The sequence below is a fragment of the Elaeis guineensis genome, chromosome 4 (assembly GCF_000442705.2).
Source record: "Elaeis guineensis isolate ETL-2024a chromosome 4, EG11, whole genome shotgun sequence".
In the NCBI taxonomy this organism is placed as follows: Eukaryota; Viridiplantae; Streptophyta; class Magnoliopsida; order Arecales; family Arecaceae; genus Elaeis; species Elaeis guineensis.
The window spans coordinates 109,131,771-109,141,952 of NC_025996.2; the positions used below are offsets into that span (position 1 = coordinate 109,131,771).

Genomic DNA, 10,182 nt, shown 5'->3' on the forward strand with positions numbered 1-10,182 from the left:
ATATGATTCACCATGTTGGCTAGGTAAGTGAGATCGATGGGAGGGATATGCCATTAGCTCGTTATAGACTTAATCTATGTAAGTAGCTCCCAATTAATGACAACCGGTCAAGACTACGAAACTTACCTTAGACACCAACTGGTTAGTCAATTTCAATTTGATCCACTTATAGATTTGGGTCCGATCATGGAGCTACGATCAAAGTCTATCTTAGTCTAATTAAAGACATGAACTTGACCAATTATAAATATTAAGAATTGGTCAAGAGAAGAATTGATCCAATTAGAATTAACTATTAATTAGATTTGATCAATTACTAACATAGTCCATTATCAATGATTTGTAACCCTAAGTCTAACCCAATTAAATGGACTTGACTCGAGATAACCCATAAATCTATGAATTATGAAATTAATACTTTAGATCTTTGATTCTCAAATCTAGGTCACTTAATTCATAATTAAGTTTTGGAATAACATGGGTTGGGGTTCGTTGTTTGAAAATAGTTTCAAGTTTTATAAAATATTTTCATAAAATATCATACAAATATATAAACTTTAATTTTAGATCTAACATACATTATATTAGATCTAAAATAAAAAAAATTTCAACTCTTTTCATTGTTCATCTTTATGAAAAAGACCACACAGCACCCCTACATGCCATAGGAGAACCCCATCGAATGGAAGGAAAGGGCTGTAAAGCCCTACTTTCTCCTATGATCGGACAGCTATGAGGATCTATCTAATTTGATTATTACACTACTCAGATTCTAAATTAATTACTTAGATTTAATCTAAATAATTAAAATCAGATTATATGTAAAATATTCATGTCAAGAGCAACAAAGCTCTGATACCATTTGAAGAAAAAATAGGAAGTTCAAAGCTTGCATTTTTAAAATTTTATAACAAAAATTATAGATTAAATAATTTAATCTCCTACACATACTTTAGATCTAATCTAAACTATCTTTCTAAGGATCTATGATATGAAATATTTACACAAAAATAATTTGATATGAAAGAAAATACTACACCTATCATATCGATGCTCTGAATTAGATCTAGCTGTTAGATCTGATCAGATGAGTTCAGAACTGATGCGTAGTCGTTGACGGCACCAAAAATAACTCTACTCACTATGTAGGTAGGATGAGTGGAGATCGTATCCTCAGGGACCTTAGGCTAAGTTGAGATTACAAAATAAAAGAAAGAATCATTGTTTTGATTTAGAAAATAAATTATTTTAAAATTGATGTAATTAGAAAATAAAGAGCTCGGGAGTTTTGAATTAATTTTGCACTAGCAGAGTTATATCTCTTTTTTAGATGCGATTAACCTTAGAAAAAATACCTATCATTCTTTGACACATCTCGTACCCGTAGATCACGCCATGTCTCTGAAAAGTACTAGGTAAACAACTCTTCTTTCCTTGGCATGCCCCATACCCGTAGATCACGACGCATCTCCGAAAAGTAAAAGTTGTTCCTAATATTAATCTAACAAGAAAGCATAAATAAAAGCTTATGAAAGAAGCAAATAAAGAACTCATGATGATTTAAATAAAAAGCATAATCTTTATTGCATATAAAGAAATACAAGAAAGTTTAGAACAATAAACCATCTCTGTGTCATTACAAAATTTTTTCTCCACTCCCGAGACTGTTAGCCTAGCTGCTCATGAAGTAATCCCTTTCTATCCCTCTATGCAAGGCTCTAAAAAAATTTCTGGGCTCTCTCCTTCTAATGGAAGTATAAAAGCCTTTTTATAGGTGTTAGGAGGGAGGAGTTTTACATGATTTTTCGATGTGGGACTAAAAAAAATGCTAAGGACTAAAAGATCACAAACAGATAAAGAAAATACAAATCTTTCCTCTTAAAATATTTCCAAATATTAATTTTTTTTCTTTAATGAGCATCTGTTCGTTCGCGTCCACCAGTCGCGTGCCCGCACCCGCACCCCCGCGATGTCACATCTGCGCATGCCCGCTTGTGATACCGCACCTGCCCCGCACCCACTCCACGCCCACGCACTCACGCGCTCGCCCGTGCACCCAGGAAGCTTTTGTTTCTTTTTGATTACCAAAAAGAAACTTTTATTTCTTTAAAATGATGCTAATATCCTTTTTAGATTTCTTGCATAGTATCTTTATTTTCTATAATACGTATGCATCCTTCTTTTATTTTAATTTTATTTTAAGTCTAATTTTCTTCAAATTTGAGTCTTTTTGATCTACGAATCGAACTCTTTGTATCGACGATCACTTTTCCTGTAAAATATAAAAAAAGTATCAAATTCTTAATAAATAAAATAAATTAAATATAATTTTTTACTTTAAATGACTTAAATTAAGTGTTTATCACACCCCCCAACTTGAATTTTGCTCGTCCTCGAGTAAAATAGATATATCAGCATTGTGTACCGACTCAATCTTGAATAAAAAGTTAGGTTAGGCATCCCAAAAGGTAGATGATACCTGATCAGACCATGAAAGAGATACTTCATTGGATTATCAATTTGACCCAATTAGTGGCTGAGTATTAACTAAAAAAATTTCAAGAGCTTTTCTTTCACCAACTCCCCACTTTACTCTTTAAATCTTCTAACTTAATGTTAGAGGGGTTTATTATCTTCTTGCAAATTAGTCCCCTTATTATCCACTATTTTTTTAACATTGCCCACCTTTTTATGCGAACCACAACACTTACTTAGGTGAAGGAGCCCAATTACTCAGTAGGAAACCAATATTTTTTTTTTAAATAAAAAGTATATTTTAAGAAAAATTTTTGCATACCTCGATCTTTCCACCCAATCTCTCATGAAGCAGATTCTTTATTGAGATCAGTAAGAAGAGGGTTGTAGAATCACTCCTAAAATTTGGTCTAGTCCAAACCCTACCATTCATTAGGTTTTCTTAATAATTTATTCCTCAGTATCTCTAAAATTCTCTTGACCATTAATCATTCATTGATTAGGATGCCTAATTGACTCTTAATCAAAATAAAATTTGGATACACAAAACTAATTATTTCTGACCATACTCAAAGATTTGATTAATTTCCTTCCCCCCCAACTTAATCTACATTATCCTCAATAGAGTAGGAAAGCAAAGAAAATAAAAGGAGAGAGTGCACCTGGGATAATTTTGCTTCGAAAGTTGAAGATAGCTTCATTGATTAATAAGCTCTTGTTCTAAATTTCTGCAGCTACGGTAAAGTAAAAAAAATATGAAATTGTTGGGTTGCCTCCCAACAAGCGCTAAGTTTTACGTCTTCAGCCAGACGTCAAGTTTATTGATAGACTCTTCCATACAGAGCGGTCCTTTATTCTTTAAAAAAATGAAGATCAATTAAAATAAAATAAAAAAAAATTTGGGTTGCCTCCCAAAAATGCTAAGTTTAACGTCTTCAGCCAGACGTCATATGCAATAAAACCAACAAAAGGTGGGCAATGACTCATACTTGATTGTCCATGGAGGAGTGATTTTATCATGTGGTGTATCCAACAAGGTGTTAACTTCTTTCATATATCTCTCAAAGTCATACACTCCAAAGTGAGCCAAGCAAGTATCTAAGGGGTCTGGTGCTAGAATTGTGGGTGTTGCATCTTCTATAATGTCTTTTAGTGTATCTACTTCAAAGCAACTATCCGTTGATGGTCCTTGGGAAGCACCAAACATATTCAATCTCAGTTTCTTATTTCCAAACGATACATCCATGACTCCTGTCCTACAATTAATGCATGCATTTGCTGTAGCTAGAAAGGGTCGTCCTAAGATAATGAAAATTTGTCTTGGGTTGTCACTTAATTCCATGTCGAGAACCAAAAAATTAACTGGAAAGTAAAACTCATCTACCTTGACCAAGACATCCTTAAGCATTCCACATGGTTCCTTAATTGATCTGTCGGCTAATTGCAATGTGACTGATGTGGGTTTCAGTTCTCCGAATCCAAAAAGTTCAGACACTGAACTAGGTAAAAGATTCACACTTGCCCCTAAGTCCAGAAGAGCTTTTTCAATGTGATAATTTTCTATAACACAGGAAATGATGGGGGCTCCTGGGTCCTTAAGCTTTGGAGGAGTGGCATGCTGGAAGACAGAACTAGCCTGTTCAGTGAGGTGTACTTTCTTTGGGATTTGTGATCTAGATTTATATTTTTGGATGCACAAATCCTTCAAAAATTTAGCATAAGCAGGGACCTATTTGATTGCATCTAGAAGGGGAAGATTAATTTGGACTTGCTTAAACAATTCCAACATCTCATCGAGTTTTCCTCCCTTCTTATCTGCAGGAATAGGGGCTTTTAGGGCATCCAAAATGGGGCTTTAGGCAAGTAAGATGATTCCGTTGCAGGTGCTGGGTTAACAGGTTCTTTCCTCTCTTCAGATTTCTTCTTTTCTATTATAGCTGGAATTGGTTGCTCTTGTTGTTGGATTACTTCAGGTTGATTTAAGATTTTTCCACTTCTAAGGGTCATGATCGATTTGGCATGTTCGAAAAAAGTTTCAAGACCAATGGAGCTTTCAGCCATGTACTGACCTTTTGAGTTATTAATAGGCTGACTAGGTAATTTGGGCTCTTCCCTCCTACTGAAAGCTATTGCTAGCTGACCTATCTTGGTTTCTAGCTTTGCTATTGATTGCGTGTGAGAGTTAAGGGTCTGAGTGTTGACTTCTAATCATTCTAGTACTTTCAAAACTTTTTCCTCAAAAGCTGAACTATGACCAGTAGTAGATGGTTGAGGAATATTTTGAAATTGATGGTATGGTCCATGCCTATATGTTGGGTCCTGATATTGAGGTCGAGGTGTGGCAGGACCAACCACTGGTTGTGGTCTCCAGGAGAAATTTGGATGGTTTCTCCAGTCGGGGTTATAAGTGTTCGAATATGGATCGTTTCCTGATCTGCGAGCTTGTTGGACTTGAGCTTGCTAAACCTGCTCGTGCACAAACTCAGAAAATTGAGGTGCGGCTGGGCATTCACTAACAAAATGGTTCGAACTTGCACACAATGCACAAACTTCTTGGATTGGGTTAGGTGGAATCAGAGATTGTCCAGTATTTAGAAGACGATCTAATTTTTGAGATAGTTCATCTACCTTACTGTGGATATCCATGATGTTTCCAATCTGATAAATTTCACTTCTTTTTTGTTGAAGCATGGGTTGTTCTCTAGAAGTGACAGACATATGATGTAGAAAATTCTCACTAAGTGTTTCAAAGAGCTGCCAGGCTTCATCCTCACTCTTTAGCATGAATGTCCCATCACATGATGCATCAACCATTTGTCGGTATTTTTTTGATAGACCATCATAAAAATACTGATAAAGTTGCCATTTAGGGACAGCATGGTGTGGACATTTGCGAATGAGGTCCCTTAACCTTTCCCATGTCTCATGAAAAAGTTCACCCTCCAATTGGGAAAAACTAGTGATAGCTTTTCTAATTTGATTTATTTTTCAATTGAAAGTATTTCTTGAGAAATTCTCTTTGAAGATGATCCCAAGTTGAAATGGTTATAGAGTCTAAGGAGTTTAACCAATGTTTGGCTTTGTCCTTAAGTGAGAAAGGGAACAGTTTCAACCTAAGGGCATCATCTGAGAAGTTTTGAATTTTTACTGTGGAATAAATTTCAAAAATTCATCTAAGTGTTTGTATGGGTCCTCATTACTAAGTCCATAGAATGATGGCAACATTTGAATAATGCTAGACTTAATCTCATATTGGGTAGCTTCTACTGCAGGTGCTTGAATGCATGGAGAGTAGGTATACGAGGATGGAGTGAAATATTCTCTCAATGAGCGTGGAGGATTAGCCTCACCAGGTGCAGTCATGTTTCTAACTCGGATAGTCCTAAGAGTCTTTTCTAATTCTTCGTCTAATGGTTGCAAGTCGGGTTTTAGTGATCGTCGACCTAACATGCAACTAAAAGGTCTATGTAGGACTATCCTAGTCTGTTAGGATTTTTTTTTTTTTTATTAAGAGGAGAAGAGAAGAGAGAAAAGAGTTCTAAAGAAGAGATCCTAAGAAGTCCTAAAACTAATAGAAGAATTAGTTGTAGTTAGATTTTAATTACAATCAAGTTAGCACACAGTGGACTCTCTATCCTAAGGTTAACTTAGATCTAGACAGCTCCTAACTTCAAGACCGCCTTTGAGCACTCCAAGCTCAAGACTGACTAACTGACTCGGCCAGGTAAGTGTAAGATGTGGGAGGTTCCCTGCTCGTTGCTTTCCTTAGACACCAACTGAGTTGGCCAGGTCAGTCAACGGAACCAATTAAAAATCACTTTCTTTAACCACTTGCCTAGACACTGAGCAATTAACCAATCCATACTCGGTTCAACTCTAGAGCATTCTTATCCTATTGAGCTCGAAATTTCTAGGGCTGACATCTAGTTAATTTTAAAATTAAGGCTTGGTTTAATACAGAATGAAGGTTATGATTTTTGGGCCAAGGAAGGGTGATCAAATCCCTACCTTATCTGATTAATGGGTTATTGCCCTTAAGATTAATTATGGAGATGAGATGCAAAGAAACAAGGTGTCCAATCAATTTAAAAATTTTTATATTTGAGGTTACGGTATTTTAATTCAACCGTGCCAAGATCCTCGGTAACGGTGCCAAAATTTGATGCGTAGTCATTGATAGCATCAAAAATAACTCTACTCACTACGTAGGTAGGATGAGTCGAGATCGTATCCTTAGGGACCTTGGGCTAAGTTGAGATTACAAAATAAAAGAAAGAAGCGTTATTTTGATTTAGAAAATAAATTATTTTAAAATTGATGTAATTAGAAAATAAAGAGCTCGGGAGTTTTGAATTAATTTTGCACTAGCAGAGTTGTATCTCTTTTTTAGATGCGATTAACCTTAGAAAAAATACCTATCTTTCTTCGGCACACCCCGTACCCATAGATCACGGCGTGTCTTCAAAAAGTACTAGGTAAACAACTCTTCTTTCCTCGGCAGCCCCGTACCCGTAGATCACGGTGCATCTCCGAAAAGTAAAAGTTGTTCCTAATATTAATCTAACAAGAAAGCATAAATAAAAGCATATGAAAGAGAGCAAATAAAGAACTCATGATGATTTAAATAAAAAGCATAAGCATTATTGCATATAAAGAAATACAAGAAAGTTTAGAACAATAAACCATCTCTGTGTCGTTACAAAATTTCTTCTCCACTCCCAGATGCTAGCCTAGATGCTCATGAAGTAGTCCCTTTCTATCCCTCTATGCAAGGCTCTAGAAGAATTTTTGGGCTCCCCCTTCCAATGGATGTACAAAAGTTTTTTATAGGTGTTAGGAGGGAGGAGTTTTACATGATTTTCTGATGTGGGACTAAAAAAAATGCTAAGGACTAAAAAATCACAAACAGATAAAGAAAATATAAATCTTTCCTCTTAAAATATTTCTAAATATTAATTTTTTTCTTTAATGAGCATCTGTTCGTTCGCGTCCGCCTGCCGCGCGCCCGCACCCGCACCCCCGTGATGCCGCGTCTGCGCACGCCCGCTCGTGATGCCGCACCTGCGCCCGCGCCCACTCGCGGCCCATGCGCTCATGCGCTCGCCCGCACGCCCAGGAAGCTTTTGTTTCTTTTTGATTACCAAAAAGAAACTTTTGTTTCTTTAAAATGACGCCAATATCCTTTTTAGATTCCTTACATAGTACCTTCATTTTTTATAATACCGTATGCATCTTTTTTTATTTTAATTTTATTTTAAGTCTAATTTTCTTCAAACTTGAGTCTTTTTTATCTATGAATCGGACTCTTTGTATCAACGATCACTTTTCCTGTAAAACATAAAAAGAAGCATCAAATTTTTAATAAATAAAATAAATTAAATATAATTTTCTGCTTTAAATGACTTAAGTTAGGTGTTTATCAAGAACTCATTACCTTATCATAGTAGATGATCGCCACTACTGATAAGTATAGTATGAGGTTCTTCCTAATGTCGAGCAACTGTACAGATTGTCCGGCCTCTATAGGTAGTCCACTCGAAGCTCTGAACAGATCGTCCCTCTCGAGAGTGCTAGCTCACACAGAAGGCTCTAAATGGTTGAAGAAGACTCCATCCTTTGAATCACCTAAATATCTTTGGATCAAAAGACAGAGCTTTACAAGGAGGTGGTGGTGTGGAAAATTAGATCAAGACCCTCTTGAATTTTTCTCACACAAAAATCTAGAGATGAAAAACCCTAGAACCCACCCAAGACCTCATACCCAAGAGGAAGATTTTCTCCTCGATTTCTCATGCACGGAAGCCCGACCCCTCTTTGATTTTTTATGCCCCCTCTCTAATGTTTCTCATGCCAAAAAGTTCTCTCTTTTGTCACACAAAAATGAACCCTTCTTAAGGTGGCATCCCATGAAAGATAAGGATAAGATTTGGATAGTTTGGTTTAAGTTCAAACATTGGTTGATCCTTATCACCAATTCAAATCATATTTGAATCAAACTTGAACCAAACTTTATCTTCATCTTAGGAACTCATAGAGTGGGTGACAAACATCAGAATGGCATAAAAAAAATCATGCAAAACCCATTTGTGTGTGAAAGGGGTGGTCGGCATTAAGAAAAGAGTCCAACTAGTTTTGGACTCTAGTTTCTCATTCAAGTTCAAACCTTTTTGAACTCAAATAAAAACCAACCTCATCCAGAATAAAAAGAGATCAGATGTGGGCAAAAATTATTTTCTAGGCATAAAAAAAAGTCATGCAAAGGCACTTCTCACATGAAAAAAAATGGGTGTAGAGAAAGGAGGTGCATGGGATGTTCTCTTTGAATTTTGAGTTCATATCTTCATCCAATTAGGTTCTTAACCCAACCAAATTAGGTTATATTGGAGCATGATCCTAGCTCCTCCCATGGACCTTGGGTGTAGTGGAACCAGCAACGAATAGATCTGGAGACTTCTGGACATGATCTAAGGCTCTTGACGAAATCAGCCTGGTTGCTGTCTTCTTCGTCAGCCTTTTGTTCCAGATGAAGAATGCCTCTGAAAACACCTCTAAAAAATTCAAGATCTGGTACCCAATCAGATCAGGCCTGGACCGAGGTCTTTCAATTTGTAGATCTTAAATCGGAGTATTTAAGATAGAAAAGAAGGTAGATGGAGACAGACCTCACAGATCTGTCCTGCTGCAGCCTTTCCTGTAGATCTGTTGATGGAGATCTCACCCGTGCCTCAAACGATCTCAGATCAACTCCAAATCTGATAGAGACATGTACCAACCTCTTCTTAAGAGAGTCCAGGTCTTGGACCTGGTGTTTGGGTGACTGCAAGAGAGGAGGGGAGCAATCTGGTTGGTGGCTGCAAGGGGAAGGGGCTAGCGCCTCCCTTCTTTCCTTATCTGGACCTGGCGGCAAGAAACCCTAGGGTTTCTTGCTCTGGGGGTGAAGATAGCTGGAGAGAGAGGGAGAAGAGAGAGAAGACTTGGGAGAAAGAGTTGTCATTTTTGGCTTAATCAAACCTATACAAGTACATGTATATATAAACACCGGGTCAAGTGACCCAAACCCAAAACTCCTTGACCAACTCTATGGGAGATTAGGTTAACCCAACCCATGTACACCCATGACTGACCTAATCTCACCTTCCTAGGCCCAGACCTGGCCCATAAAGAGTTGGTCCCTTAGGCCCACTAACCTAGACCTCAAGAACCCGAAAGGCCCACAGCCTTTCAACCTAGGGCCCAACTAGCCCTAGAGCCTCCATAAGCCCTCATGAATGATGGACCTTGGCCTTAGCCTTGGTCCCTGGGCCTTGGACACCACCTGGATCACAACAATCTCCACCTTGGTGTCCAAGGCCTCAACCAGCTCCACTCTGTCCATCAGCCGAATCAGCTCAACACATCTCTGAAAGCTGTCCCGTGGAAGTACCTTCGTAAGTGCATCAGCTGGGTTTTCCTTGGTGTGTACCTTTACCAGCTCCACCTCGCCATCCTCCACAAGCTCCCTGATCCGATGATATCGAATGTCGATGTGCTTTGTCCTTGCATGATAGACTAAGTTCTATGCTAATAGAAGTGCACTCTGGCTGTCACAGTCACTCTAATGGCCTCCTGAGTAAGGCCCATCTTCGTCAACAAACCCTTCAGCCAAATTTCCTCCTTAGCTGCTTCTGTCAGCTCGATGTACTTTGCCTCTGTAGTGGATAGGGCCGT

At 37.8% G+C, this 10,182-nt stretch overlaps 1 non-coding gene across 1 annotated transcript; it reads left to right on the forward strand.

Moving 5' to 3' along the window:
• The first annotated feature begins 5,347 nt into the window (after positions 1–5,347).
• Positions 5,348–5,453, forward strand: LOC140857701 (small nucleolar RNA R71). Its single transcript, XR_012141193.1, has one exon. It is a non-coding gene; the product is annotated as a small nucleolar RNA R71 (small nucleolar RNA).
• Positions 5,454–10,182: the final 4,729 nt, after the last annotated feature.